Source organism: Dipodomys merriami, unplaced genomic scaffold (assembly GCF_024711535.1).
Source record: "Dipodomys merriami isolate MVZ:Mamm:240054 unplaced genomic scaffold, mDipMer1.0.p SCAF_7, whole genome shotgun sequence".
In the NCBI taxonomy this organism is placed as follows: domain Eukaryota; kingdom Metazoa; phylum Chordata; class Mammalia; order Rodentia; family Heteromyidae; genus Dipodomys; species Dipodomys merriami.
The window spans coordinates 71,062,796-71,077,851 of NW_027206290.1; the positions used below are offsets into that span (position 1 = coordinate 71,062,796).

At 45.7% G+C, this 15,056-nt stretch overlaps 1 protein-coding gene across 4 annotated transcripts in view; it reads left to right on the forward strand.

The window, feature by feature from the left end:
* Positions 1–12,510: 12,510 nt before the first annotated feature.
* Positions 12,511–15,056, forward strand: part of Raly (RALY heterogeneous nuclear ribonucleoprotein) — a 66,049-nt gene continuing 63,503 nt past the window's right edge. For 2 of the 4 annotated variants that reach the window (XM_070007084.1, XM_070007086.1), the window contains exon 1: positions 12,760–12,953. The gene's annotated coding sequence lies outside the window, so the exon portion shown is untranslated. Of the gene's footprint in view, positions 12,634–12,759; positions 12,954–15,056 lie in introns of those variants that run through there. The other 2 variants (XM_070007087.1, XM_070007085.1) reach the window with 2 other exon arrangements.

Consider the following 15,056-nt stretch of genomic DNA (forward strand, 5'->3'; position numbering starts at 1 on the left):
CTTGAGAACAAACCTTGACTGAATGGTCATGGCAAAGCAAAAATCGAGTGCCTAAGATTTCTCCAGACTTCTTGTTACATAACTTTATGCGGTTATTCCTCTTCATTTTTGCTTCTTATGGCCAATCACATAATTGTTGCACACATTGTAATATCTGGTCCATTATATCAGCAAATCAATAATCAATAACTATTAGCAGTTGTTACTTTGCCTAGGCTACCTTTCCTAATCACAACCACATATGCTATATATATTCTGTACTTTACAGCCTACCCCAGACTTCTTGTTGGGGTGGGCTGTAAAGTTTGGATGAGATGAGTGACATAACAGCAAAAGTATAACAGCAAATCTTTATTTTTTTCAGGGCTGGTTCTAAATGCTTCCCATTATTAACTTACTGAATCCTCACAGCAACCCATGAGGAAAATGTGTTATTATTTCTACTTAGATGAAGAAACTGAGAACTGAAAATGTTAAGTTGCCTAAGATCATACAATTAGCAAACAGCAAATCTAGGATTCAAACTCAGCAGCTGAGGATAGCGTGAAGTAGTTATGTGTGTATTAATTATAGTAAGACTATGTCTCAGGAAAAAGGAAAGACTACAGTTCAGAGATGTGACTTTTTTTTGGGAAGAAGCAGTGTCAGGATTTGAACCCAGGATTTACTGACTAACATCATGACAAGGAGGAGAAGAGTTACGTAGGCCTGTAATGTCGAAGAAACCTGTTGTGTTTGTATATTATGAGAAGAGGCAATGTAGAGAAGAAATCAAGTGCCATACTTGGTGGTGCTTCATCCAGATGAAGAATGCAAGGTTTGGAGAGGGAAAATGAGCAGCTCAGCATCACCTAAGTAGAAAGGGACACTGCTGGTCCTGGGATCCAGCTCTGTGCTATGGAGATCTACATAAAAAATCCAGGCCGACTGCTCATCCCTGACATAATGAGCCGTGGAGACAAACATGCAGCAGTAGAAAGGGACGGCCCAGCTATTATTTATACTAATTAAGAGGGCATTCAATGGAAGGGATGCACACAGCGCTTTGGTCACCAGCTGGTGCTCTGACAGCCTCAGCATTTTCTGCAAGGCCAGCGGGGCTTGTATGGAGCATAGAGAGCAGCCACTTGTCTCTGGCTCTCTCCTAAAGTACTTAATTGTCTGAGAGAAAATACCAGCATTCCTGCCCAGCTCTGGACAAGCTGCAATAAACTAATTAAATCCAAATAGCTTGGATCTTGAGAGGGAATAAGCCACTGGTGGGAAAAAAATAAAGCATGTATTCATTCGACAAATATTTATTCCATATCTTTTGTGTGCCTGGCACCATGTTGTATGCTACAAAGTGTGCTATTGATCAAGGCAAGTCAGGCTCCTGTCCTCACAGAAATTATATTAATTAGGGGATTGAATGTGACCCTTTATAATGTATAGGGATGTATAACTTATAAGGAAAGCAGATTTATAGGCTATTTACTTTCTATAAGTGCCTCTATCTTCCCCACACTTTTTTTTTGGGCGGGGGTAGGGAGTTGCCGGGGATGGAACGTAGGTTCTTGCACATGCTAGCAAATGTTCTACTCTTGAGCTCTACCTCCAGCCCCCATTAATTTTTTTTTTTTTTTGCCACTCCTGGGGCTTAAACTCAGGGCCTAGACACTGTCCCTGAGCTTCTTTTGCTCAAGGCTAGCACTCTACCATTTGAGCTACAGCACCACTTCTGGCTTTTTCTGTGTATGTGATACTGAGGAATCAAACCCAGGGCTTCATGCATGCTAGGCAAGCACTCTACTACTAAGCCACATTCCCAGCCCCTCCAGCCCCCATTTTTCTCTACCAAAAGAAAAAAAACATAAACTTAACTAGTTTCCATTTAATTCAGTGTCAGGTAGGTAAATTACTACTTTAGTTATTTACTTGTGGTTCTAGGGATTGAACCCAGGGCCTTGTGTTTACTAATCATGTACTCCGTCATTGAGCTACACCCTGAATCCCTTTTGAGTCAAAGATTCATCCTTTTGTATCCCTGCCTCTTCCTCTACTTGAGTTGGTGCTAAGTGGTCCCTGTGTGGATCCTTCTGGCACCTTCTGGTAATGTTACTTGAGAGATTAGGGATAGTACATGGACCTACATGTGGACTATTCTCTCTCTCCTCTCTGCTGAGTCAGTAGGGGGTTGGAGAGGCTCCAGGGCACAGGGTTTAAGGGAATGAGAACCCATCTGTCATGGGCTGCCAGCCCCTGTCTGTATCCTCTCAGCCCTCCAGAGATGTTTACTGCAGCCAGGATCCTGCTGTGGGCTGTTCCTGAATACCAAAACTTGGCTCACTGATCAGGACAAGACAGCACTAGAGATGAAATACTCACAGAAATCTCCTGCCTCTTTGACAGGTGGGGAGTTGATAGGAACCTGGTGTCCTTTCCTATCACATGGATTAACTAGGGACTGTTTCTCACATAGTGACCTTTGGCTGAAGCTAGCTTGTGCTTACCACCCCATCCTCACCCGCCACTTGTCCTCGTCTGTCTATCAGCTTGATTCCTATGAGCAAACATTTGAAAGACTGGGGCTCCAAGAAAGAGCTGCTTTGTGTTGTCTAAACTCAGTGGAAGGAGCTGATTCAGAAGCGTGTGTGTGCCTCTGCTTGGTTAGGTCTGTTGCTTCCCTTCTTTAAATTTCAACTTCTCTACATGTAATATGAGAGTTCTAACAAAATAGCCTTCTTAGCCAAGTGCTGATGGCTCTCACCTGTAATCCTAGCTACTCAGGAGGCTGAGATCTGAGGATTATGGTTTGAAGCCAGCCCAGGTAGGAAAGTCTTGAGATTCTTATCTCCAATTAATTACCAGAAAACCAGAAATGGCTCTGTGGTTCAAGTGGTAGAGCGCTAGCCTTGAGCTGAAGAGCTCAGGAATAGTACCCAGGCCAGAGTTCAGGCCCCAAAACCACCACCACCAACAACAACAAATCCCAAAGCTTAATGATGAAAGCAATAGCCATTTGATTTGCTCATAATTTCTCCCCTAATGCTAGGGCTTCAACTCTGGGTCTAGGTATTGTATCTGAACTTTGGTATTCAAGGCTAGTGTTCTACCACTTGAGCCACGGCTCCACTTAGAGCTTTTTGTGGTTAATTGGTGATATGAGTCTCACAGACTTTCCTGCCTGAGCTAGTTTCAAACTGCATTCTGTAGATCTCAGCCTCTTGAGTGGCTAGGATTACAGGTTTTAGCCACCCGGCACCATTTGATTTTCTTATGACTGTTCAATCTGGGCTGGACTCAAGTGACCTTGCTGGTAACCACTCTATGGTTTCATTCAGCTGGCAGGTGGGCTGAGGGCTGGGCTCAGCAGGCAAGCTGGTCTGATCTTCCTGCTCTCAGTTTTCTCCACATGGTCTCACAGTAAGGTAGTTAGACTTCTTGTCCAGTTCTTTAAGGTTCCCAAAAGTGAACACTCTAAAAGCCCAGGCCCCAACTTCTGCCTGCATTGTCCTCGCTGATGTTCTTACAGACCATAGTCATAAGTGGCCAAGTGCCACGCCCAAGTGGGAGGAGACTAGGTATGAATGTTCAGGGCCATAGTTCATTGGCCACCAAATTTAGCCATCTACCACAATTAGTCTCAGAGTGTCTAATTGAGAGTGAGGGTGGAGAGTGTAGGTCTTCACTGGCAGGATAAAATTTGATAGCCCCTGAATGTCCCTCCTCCTTTCAGCTCCCAGATCTGAGGTTTGCTTTTGCCTTGCTTTTCCTAGCAAGAGCAGGAGTTCAGAAGCCATACTAGGTTTCAGTCCATAGTGCCAACCCAAGTGACTGGCCTGACTGTGTGTGGAGAAGGGCTCTTGGGTGGGTAGGAGAATGGATGGTCCTGATTGTCTAGGCCTCGGTCAAGTGCCATCTAAGTCCTCTGATTGGATTTAAAACTGACAAATTCTCAGGCCATCTTATTGAGAATACATGTGGTTCAGCAATTAAGAAGGCCTGGGACCAATGCCTGGCCATGGACTCTTAATGTAGCCAAATAGATTTAGAGAAGCATATGGAGAATAGGAAGGGGAATGTGCAGGGTAAGGGCTGCAGGGTAAGATCTGGCACCTGAGAGACCAGGATTGTAGCAGGCTGACTGCAAAGTCTGTGTACCTCTTCTGAGCACTTGAAAAACAGTGTATATGTATGTAGCTGACTGCAAAGTCTGTGTGCCTCTTCTGAGCATTGGAAGAACAGTGTATATGCATGTAGCTGATATTTCTTGGGCACTCAATCTTTTTTCCAAGAAGATTCTTCAGAAATGGGGTTTCTCATGAAAACAAATGCCACAGACGCTGACTTCCTTGTTGATGTTTCTTCTAATATGCTTCTGCTTGAGCAAGTGAGTCCTTAATGTCAATTTCAATTAGCGCTGAGGCCTCTGATCTCAGTGCTGCTGCTCATGGATGCAATAGGGGGTGAATAAGGTCACTCGGAAGTAGGAAGCAGTGCCCTCTCTTGTTAGGAGGCTTGAAGGCACTGGGGAGAGGGGGAAGATATAGAAGGATTTGCTCCCTACTTAATAAAGACCATTTTATTTTATTTTACTTATTTATTTTTTGCTGGTCACGGGCCTTGAACTCAGGGCCTGGGTACTGTCCCTGAGCCTCTCTATGCTCAAGACTAGAGCTCTGCCATGTGAGTCACAGTGCCACTTCCGGCTTTTTCTGTTTATGTGGTACTGGGGAATCGAACTCAGAGCTTCATGCGTGCTAGGCAAGCACTCTACCACTAAGCCACATTCCCAGCCACTGAAGACCATTTTAAAGGTACCAGGCTATCTTCTATTTGTCATGAATGTGGAAACTACACTTGGGGCAAGGCAGAGGATAGAGCAAGGGCCCTGAGTTCTGAGCCAGTGAGCAATGATTGACACATACCTTGCTTGAGCTAAAAGGGCTTCCCTCATATCTTTGAGCTCCCAGTTACTAGTCAGAGGAGTAGAGATTGTAGACTGCAAGTTTGCTCCCTATTTTCCTAGGGGATGCCCTGATTCTGCAACTTTTTCACTTTCTTCTGTCGCAGCTAAGGTGGCTCAAAGCTGGTGGTCTCATCCCAACACATGTTTAATGCCTGAGGCCAGTATGATGATGCGATAGATGAGTTTGGGATAGGGTAGCAAAACGTGGGTCAGGGAAAGCCAGACAGCCATGACCTGCCAACATTTCCCCTCTCCTTACTACTATCCTTCTGTTTCCTCTTTCCTTTCCTTTCTAAACAGTTATCAGTTTAGGAAAAGAATATGGATTTATACTCACTAAGAGACGAGCCTCCAGAACGATTCTCTCCCCTTTGAGAAGTCAGAGCTTTTGGATTTTCATGTTCTTCATCATCTGTAACAATCATTATAAAAAGCTCAGTATTTCCTCAGCACCTTCTGTATGTCAGGGGACACTATACACATAATTTCTAGCTTCACAATACTTTTAAGGAAAATGTAATTTATGTCCACTTTACCCAGGAAGAAATTGGTGTGTACAGAACTTGAGAAGTTTGTCAGACAAAGTGGCAGGATTAGGGTTGGAACTGAGGCTTGCTCATTCGATTTCTAGCTATAATGTTATCAATTATTGAACACTGGGGAGGGCCAGCTCCTGGCTGAGACTTGCTAATAGAGGCATCTGAAATGAGAAATGTCTTCTATTCAAGTGGCAGATATCACATTGACAAGGATTAAACATGGAGTTTCGTCTGCACTGTACAAGGAGTCAAGATTTGATGGTTCTTACCCTGTTCAGCAACTCTCTTGATGGGAAGCTTTCATTGTAGGTGATATCTGAATTCCCTCTGTAAGTTCACATCTCTATGAAATGGAAAAGATGAGCCAAAATATCTCCAAGGATATTTGGAGGTCAAGTTCACTTCAATCAAGTCTGATAGCACTCATGGGGACTTTCTGTGTGACTGTGCTGAAAAGGTACAAGATGAACTAGACAGACTTTGGGTTTTAAATGACCTAGATATGTGCTCTAATCATTGCAGGGCAGAGCATCTCATTTAGACCTCATCAGTGGCAATGTGTGTTACAGGGGAGATGAGGAGGGCTTCGTGGTGGAGACAAAATTGGTGCCTGGTTTTGATACGCAAATACTAGAACATGTAAAGGTGGTAATGGGAGAAAAGTTTCTCTAAGCAATAACTACTTGGGGAAGAAGAACCATTTAACTCTTGAGATGGTTTGTCATGCAGAAATAGTTAAGTAGCACATACTCCAAAGTTGTCTAATTATAGACTTGACCCATAAGCCAATTTTCAGACCATAGCCTACAATAATTGGCCTGCAGATATACTTTCTTTGGCACAAGTTATTTGCACAGGTTTATTTAAAAATATTTGAGCCACGCCTGTAATCCTAGCTACTCAGGAGGCTGAGATCTGAGGATCGCGGTTCAAAGCCAGCCCGGGCAGGAGAGACCATGAGACTCCTATCTCCAATAAACCACCAGAAAACCGGAAGTGGCGTTGTAGCTCAAGTGGTAGAGCACTCGCCTTGAGCTGAAGAGCTGAGGGACAACGCCCAGGCCCAGAGTTCAAGCCCCACGACCGACAAAAAAAAAAAAAAAAAAAAAATTTGAGCAGGAGCTGGGCGCTGGTGGCTCACGCCTGTAATCCTAGCTACTCAGGAGGCTGAGATCTGAGGATCGCGGTTCAAAGCCAGCCCGGGCAGGAGAGACCATGAGACTCCTATCTCCAATAAACCACCAGAAAACCGGAAGTGGCGCTGTAGCTCAAGTGGTAGAGCGCATGCCTTGAGCTGAAGAGCTGAGGGACAGTGCCCAGGCCCAGAGTTCAAGCCCCACGACCGACCAAAAAAAAAAAAATTTGAGCAGGGTCTGGAAATGTGGTTTAGTGGTAGAGTGCTTGCCTAGCATGCATAAAGCCCTGGGTTCTATTCCTCAATACCACATAAGCAGAAAAGAAGTGGCACTGTGGTTCAAGTGGTAGAGCACTAGCCTTGAGCAAAAGAAGCCCAGAAACAGTGCCCAGGCTCTGAGTTCAAGCCCCAGGACTGGCAAAAAACCAAACAAACAAAAAAACCCAAGTTGAGCAGTTTCACATGAAACTTGAGATTTAGGGGTTTCTCTTGAAAAATCTAGCTTCTCACACCTGAATCTTAGCAACTATTCACTACAGTACTGTTCCCTCCTTACTGCCTTCCTTCTAACCTGCATTCTGGCCTCTGTAGGCATTTGAATTTTTGATCTATGTTGTTGGCATGGCAATGGGAGGCCACTGGAGGCTTTTCAGTAGGAGAAATGATGAGTTGAGCAGTGAATAACATATTGGTGGGAGTGACTATGTGTTAGGAGTAGATGGCCGTTATTTCATCTGCCCAGAACAATGAGCTCCATTTTGCTGGTTGTATACCTTCTTCTGGTTGTATAGCTGCAACTAGGTCCCCAATAACTCCTTATATAAGCCCCCTTCTCATTCACAATGTCAGGCTGAAGAATGGTACTTAGCTTAAACTGGATCACTCACAATACCTCCAGCCAGATGACTGGTCTAGGGATGGGTACCTGTTCATGTTGGCTCATTCAAAGCCCTTCCCTAGAATTTTGTCCTTGGAACTAGAAACAGAAAGTCTTAATCTCTTTCTAGTAGAGCAGCTGAGAATTTCTTTTTGGAATTTGCAGTGGAGAGTTCTGGAACTTGGAAGTGCAGTTAAGAGGGCTACTTTTATTCCCAACTACAAAGTAGTTATGAAGTAATGCCATCCCCACTGGAAAGTGCATTATTAGCCTTGAAAGCAGCTATCCCTGCCTGCCACTTACTTCCTGTGGAAACTTAGATAAACCTCTGTACCTATCTTTTTTTTTTTTTTTTGTCCGTCGTGGGGCTTGAACTCTGGGCCTGGGCACTGTCCCTCAGCCCTTCAGCTCAAGGCTAGCGCTCTACCACTTGAGCCACAGTGCCACTTCCAGTTTTCTGGTGGTTTATTGGAGATAAGAGTCTCACAGACTTGGGCTGGGAAGGTGGCTCAGTGGTAGAGCACTTGCCTTGCATGCCTGAGGCCCTGGGTTTGATTCCTCAGCACCACATAAGCAAAAAGAAAAAAGCCGGAAGTGGCGCTGTGGCTCAAGTGGTAGAGCGCTAGCCTTGAGCTGAAGAGCTGAGGGACAGCACCCAGGCCCAGAGTTCAGGCCACACGACAGGACCCCCCCCCCCAAAAAAAAAAAAAAGAGTCTCACAAATTTTCCTGCAGAGGCTAGCTTAGAACTGTGATTGTCAGATCTCAGTCTCCTGAATAGCTAGGATTACAGGTGTGAGCCACCGGCACCTGGCCACCTCTGTACCTTTCTGAGCCTCATTTCCCCTTTTTATAAAATACATGTGGAAAAGAATGACGATTCTCAGGCTGTGCTCTATAACATCCTGAGATTTTGTGTCAGAGCCACAACTTAAGTATTATGGCTTATGGCAGGATTGGGGAACCCATGTAGGGCTTTTATCCTTGACAGCAGGACAAAATCAGAAATGAACTTCTAGTATTGTTAAGAGATGGAAAAAAAATTCAGTTGAGCTGGATTTTTTTAGGGGGTGGGGAGCAGTCCTGGGGCTTGAACTCCAGGCCTGGGCACTGTTCTTAAGCTTTTTTGTTCAAGGCTAGTGTTCTACCATTTGAACCACAGTTCCACTTCTGGCTTTTTTTCTGGTTACTTGGAGATGTCTCATGGACTTTCTCGCCTAAGCTGATGTCAAACTGCAGTTCTCAAATCTCAGCCTCCTAAGTAGCTAGGATTATAGGTGTGAGCCATTAGTGCATGGCTTTTATTATTTTTAAAGATTTTTCTTTTTTCTGATGCTAGGTTTTGAATCCAGGGCTTCATGTATGCTAGGCAAGTGTTCTACTACTAAGCCACATTATTCCTTGAACCAGATTACTTTTTTTTTTTTTTTTAATTATTTTTTGTCCGGTCGTGGGGCCTGAACTCTGGGCCTGAGTGCTGTCCCTCAGCTCTTCAGCTCAAGGCTAACACTCTACCACTTGAGCCACAGGGCCACTTCCGGCTTTTTTCTTTTTGCTTATGTGGTGCTGAGGAATCGAACCCAGGGCCTCAGGCATGCAAGGCATTCACTCTACCACTGAGCCAACTTCCCAGCCCGAACCAGATTACTTTTAAATGTTCTTTCAACTTTGCCATTTTATCATTTTATTATTATTTTTGGATAAAACATCATTTTAAAGTATCCTCTATTAAAAACTTTTGGTGATTCTTATCATTTATCAAGTTGAGTGTAGAAACCCGTTCCTAGTTCTAGTCTACTTTTTTTATTGGTCATAGGGCTTGAACTCAGGGCCTGAGCTCTGTCCCTGAGCTCTTTTGCTCAAGGCTAACAGGCTACCATTTTGAGCCACAGCACCACTTCCAGATTTCTGATGATTAACTGGAGATAAGAGTCTTACAGACTTTCCTGCCCAGACTGGCTTTGAACTGCAATCCTCAGACCTCAGCTTCCCGAGTAGCTAGGATACAGGTGTGAACCACCAGCACCAGGCTCTAGGCTACTTTTTGTACTTTTTTACTCAACTCATACCTTATTCTCCAGAAACCCTTAGCTCTTATATTCCTCTTATATTTTCATATCTGATGCTTCCTGGATCTGGAATATGCTACAACCTTCTATAAACAACCCCCCAATATAGAGATGAGAGATACTAGTATCTGTCTGCTGAACCCTACTAATGTTTTTATTAGAAAACTGAAGTTTTTTTTTTTTTTTTTTTTTTTTTTTTTTTTTTTATTTTTTTATTATTCTTCTGTTCTTAGAGGTAATGAGTACACTTCCACTTCCTCTTGAACATTGAGAAAACTGAAGTTTTTAGTTATAGAACCCCATCAGAAACTACTCAAACTATAAATATGTATTTGTTCAAAGATGTATTGGTCCAGAGGTGGGCCAAGTGACTCAATTTTTCTCTAACATTTTCTAGGACTTGTCTTCCTTTATCAGTTCTTCTGGCATAGCAGCTGAAAAAATACTCTGCCGCAAATGTCAGCATTACATTATGTATCATACCATCCAGAAAACAAAGGAGCATCTATTCCTCATTCTTCACTTTTATTGTAACCTATAACTGAGTCCTTAATAATCAGACTCTAAGGTGGACTGTATCATTGCCTAGTAGTATGACTTTTGGAAAGTTGACCTATTTGTGACATAGTTTGTTGTCTGTTCAGTAGGGATTATAATAGTATCTACTTCATAAAGCTGTTGTGGGAGTTAAATAAGCTTAAAAAGCAGTTCATAGACTGCCTAGCAACTACAGCAAATAGCAAATGCTCCATAAATATACCTTGGAAACATTTCCCTGCATTCTGTAAGCTTCAGAGATTCATCTGAACAATGCTGAGAGTCTTCCTGGAATTTTTCTGTTGAAGTTGTAGTCACTTAACAAACACTGAATGAGGGTCTACTATTTTAGGCATGAAGGAATAGCAAAACACACAATATCATGTCCTTGTGGAGATTGCACTGAAGTGGAAGATGAGAATAGGAGATGATAAGCAAATATACATAGGCACAATAAACAAATACACAGGTGAAACTGTGCTAGGGAGAAAAATCCATCAGGACAAGGTATGAGGAAGTACAAGCTGACACTTGAAGATGAGGAGAATATACCAATATATGCAAGAACATTTGAGGCGGACACAACAGCAAGTGCAGAGCTCTTCTAGCAGCAGTATGCTTGGCATGTCAGAACAAGAAAGAGGCCAACGTGTGCCTGGAAAAGAATAGGAGAGTAATAGCTGATGAGCTCAGATGTAGCGGGTTGCAGGTCACATGGTAGAATATCAACATAATCCTAAATGCCAGAGAGGAACAGGGTATTACTGGCACAAGCAAGTTTTATAACAAAGGCAATGATCAGAGCAGGGTATGGCCTCAACTTGTCTGATGATGGGTTGAAAGAAGGTCAGAGAAGCCTTCTCTGAGGAAGTGGTTCCTGAGCTATTGAAGGATCAATCGAAAATATTGGGGCAGAGGGGGAGTAGCAATCCAAGTAGTGAAACTGCTACAACAGAGTATGGAGAGATTGTGGTGTATTCAAACAAATATGGAGAAGGAAACAAGGAGCCAGGGAGTGGCCAGAAAGAGGAGAGGTCTGTAGAGCCTGGATTAATTGCTTTACTCTTGATTTATTCAAGTGTTTATTGAACACTTGGTGTGTGCTAGACGTCTTGCCTGGTCTGGGAACACAGTAATATACACAGCAGTACATAATTCTTGGTCTCCAGTAACTTACATTCTAGTAAGGGAGGGTGACATGATAGAACAAGAGGCCAAATGATATATTTTAGGCAGAGACCTGGGGGGAGGGAGGGGAGGATATTCCAGGCCTTGCTCTCTAGTGTCATCATCTCTTCCATTTGTTTTCTTTTTCTTTCAAAGCAGGTCATGGACGTCATCAAACGACAGAGGGGCCGTTATTACTGCTGGTCTGGCAGAATCAGGGCACTCATTTCAAACTGCTCGGTTCTCAGGAATTCCATTTCTTAGGCAAGTTCTCGGCAAATCAGTGTGAAAAATACAATCATGAAAACACAGGTCAGAAGAGGGATGGGGAATCAAGGCAGTTCGTAGTCTTCAGGGAGGTCTATAGCTGACAATGGTCCTCTTGTACTCTCAGAAGACCCCTCTGCTGTCTCAGAGAAGTCAAAAAGGACCCTGGAGCCTGCAACACTGATTCAAGTGAGATCCCAACAGAGGAAAACTTCTACCCAGATTAAGTCTTAAAACACCTCCTGCACCTCTAAAAAGCAAAGCTACTTGACTGTATAAACTATTTGTTTTTGTGAATAAAGTGGCACTTTTCCCCCTTCCCCGCCCCCCCCCCCCCTTCATAGCAGCCTCTCGGTCCAGTCCTAGCCTCGACAGGCAGCAAAAATTCTCGCTCTGCCGGGGATCCAGGTTCCTTGGAAGGAAAAAAGACCTTGTCTCTCGAGGTTCCTTCCTGCACAGACCAAGCTACAGCTTTGGGCCTATTCTTCAGGCCTCGCCCATCTCAAGTACCACCCACTTGGTCCTCCTTTAGGACCCGCCTCCTTCCGGCTCCTCCCCAGAGTGGCTACTAGGATCGCCCCCACTCCCCCTCCTGCCAGCTTTGCTTCCGGGCCCGCTTTCTTCAAGCTAGAATCGCTCGGCTCCAGGGCTTCCCCTGAGTCTGGCCTCAACCCAGTCTGCTTCTGAAATCGCCTCCCCCTCGAGTCCACCTCCCGGAACGCTCTCCCTTAGCTCCGCCCACCCCTCCTCTAGCAAGCTTGGCCCCGGCTCCGGGTCCTCCGAGGCCTCCAATGTCTTCTGTACCAGTCTCGTTCTGCAGTTCCCAGGGATCACCATCTTCTCTCCCGCCCCGCTTTCAGAGCTCTAGGCTGGTGTCAGCGACTTTAGCCCCGCCCCTGACCCCGCCCCGCTGCCAGGCCCCGCCCCTCTCCTCTCCCCGCCGAATCTCTGGACCTTTCCAAAGCTAGGTTCAGAGGGTGGGGGGTAGTTTGGCGGTGTGCGGCCGTGGCTGCGGTGTCCCAGTGCCGGGGTCACCGAGTCCTTCCTGGGGAAGCGAGTGAGAAGGAAGATTAGCCTGAGGCCAGAGCGGAGGTGAGGGCCGAGCGTTGGGGAGCCGCTCCGGGAGCTCAAGCCCCGTCCCCCCGCCGCACGCCCGAGTGGTGCGGCCCGAGGGTAGGACTCGCGGCGGAGGGGCTCGCGCTCCGTCAGTGCAGCGCGAGCGGCGCGGGAGCTGCGGGCAGAGCCGGAGGAGCTGAGGGGGTGGTGGCGGTGAGGACTCACGCGCGTGTGCTCCGCTTCCTCCCGCCGCGGCCGGGGCCGCCCCCTGCCTCCCGCTTTCCTTCCCTTCCGCCTCCGAGCGCGGCGGCACCGTCTCCTGTGCCGTGCGGCTTCCTCTGGACCTCTCGGCGCGGGTGAGTGGAGGCTGCGGGCGTCTCCCAGGGGTGCGTGTGGGGTGTTCCCGGCGCCTTTTCGTCTCCCACGCTTGCAGGAGGGCCGCTGCCTATTTTTAGAAACTCTTTTCTTCGGCCTTTCGGGGAGTCCTGGGAGCCCGTCTAACTCCAGGCCCCCTCCCTCCTTCCCCCTCCCCCCTTCCTCCCCCCCGCCTCGGGTCGGCCGCCCGGGGTCGCCGGCCCCAGCCCACTCGCGCTGTTTCTGGGCCGTCTGGCATTCTCTGCCCGCTCTAGTCGCGGGCCGGGCCGGGGCTTGGAGTTGGGGTGGGCCGGCGCCGGCGCCGCCTGGAAGTTGGAGTCTTTTGTGCTTGCGCCCCGCCCCGCCCGGCGAGGGGAGGAGGGAGGAAGGAGAGGAGCGGAGGCCGCGCTGGGGAGGCCTCGGGCGGGCCTGTCCCTGGCTCTCAGGCCGGAGCTGCGACTTCAGGCTCCTTTAAGCGCGCAAAACTACCTCTGCCGGGCTCCCTACGGGTGTGTCCACTTCGGACCCCATCTCTGCGGGTCCAGGGATCTTCTCACGTCTTGGGTATACGTAGGAACAAGCGACAGGCCATCGAGCTGGGGCCAGATCCCGCACTTTGTCCCAGCTCCTTTGGGGGCCGAGCCCCAGTTTGTTTGCCTCTGTGTGAAATGGCGTAAAGATGGAAACTGGCCTCACAGGATGTTCACGGATTTAAGGAATGAGGGAAGGGACGTGTGAGAGAAGCGTTGTACACCAACAGGTAACATTTAATGAGACTGAGTCAGGAACTTCATAAGCCTCTATCATTTAATGCTCACAACGGCCCTCTAGAGTTATTTCCACTTACAGAAGCAGGAATCAAGGTACAGATTAAACAATGTGCTCTCACTCACTTGTAGCCACATAAGTGCAAAGCAGTGATGTTAGTACCTGTCACTTTTTTCTTGATAAAAGCACATATCCTCTCTTAGTGCAAAGGGTGTTTTGGTTTATACCCTTAGATCACACCATTTATAATAAAAAGACATAACTCTGGTTTCTCTTTCACTCTGGGAGAATATCCAGTGAAGTACAGATGAAATCCTGCTCTACAAGAGCTCCAAGGGAAAGTAAGTTAGGGTGAATGTTCTTGCTGTTATAAGATTGCAACTGCAGATCTGTGGTGTTTGGCTTAAGGAACCCTGAAGTCTTTTATAAATAGTGAGGTCTGTCTTTTGTTGATGTCATGTTCTTCCCTGTATACCTTGTATGTTCTCAGTAGTTCTAGTTTTCCTGTTTTCAGATAAAGGCCCAAGGGAGTTGACGTGAACTAAAATTAATTTAGGTAAGTGTTCTAGTTTTCTGATATATTCGATTCTAATAGTGGAGCGAGTCTAAAAATCACATTGAGGAGTTCTTTTGCCAGGTCTTGACAATTCTCCTGATGTTTGTATTAGAAGGTCTGTTTTGGTTTTCTTCACCTGCAAGATTGTAGATTTAGGAGTGGTGGTGTACATGAGGTTAAAGCCTTACATAAGATCCAACTTTCATATCTGACTGTTCCCTCTTTCCTATTAGTGAACTCTGGAAAGGGAAGGTAAGTTGTCTAAATTCACAAACTTCCTTAATAACAGAACTAGAATTCTCAGCCTTTCAATCTTTTTTTTTCTATACCATACCATCTCTTGAAAGGGCACTAATCTTATTCAGACCTGAAGATCAGGAGTCCTGTATAATAAAACTTCAAGGCATTTCTGTAGTCCCAGCCATTTTCTGTACCTTGTGTTTAATGATTAAAGGAGGCCAGATTTTGTAAGTCAGAATTGCCAAATATCTTTGTTGGTCACTTCTGTTTTATATTATTTATGATTATAGTACTCTCCTATAATTGTTATCTGGTTTGTTATTTAGTGGAAGGGGATGTCCTTTTTATATGTCTCCTTTTTACTGTAAGGCAATGGAGACAGAGTTAGGGCACTTGCCTTAGATAACAGAGTATGTATAGTAGACAGAATGTCTCATGAGTAGAGAATTTGTTATGGCATGGACTGAGCCTTTTGAGCTATTGGGCACACTGAACCAATTTCTTTATGTGTAAATTCGAGCTGTGGGGACTATGGAAAGAA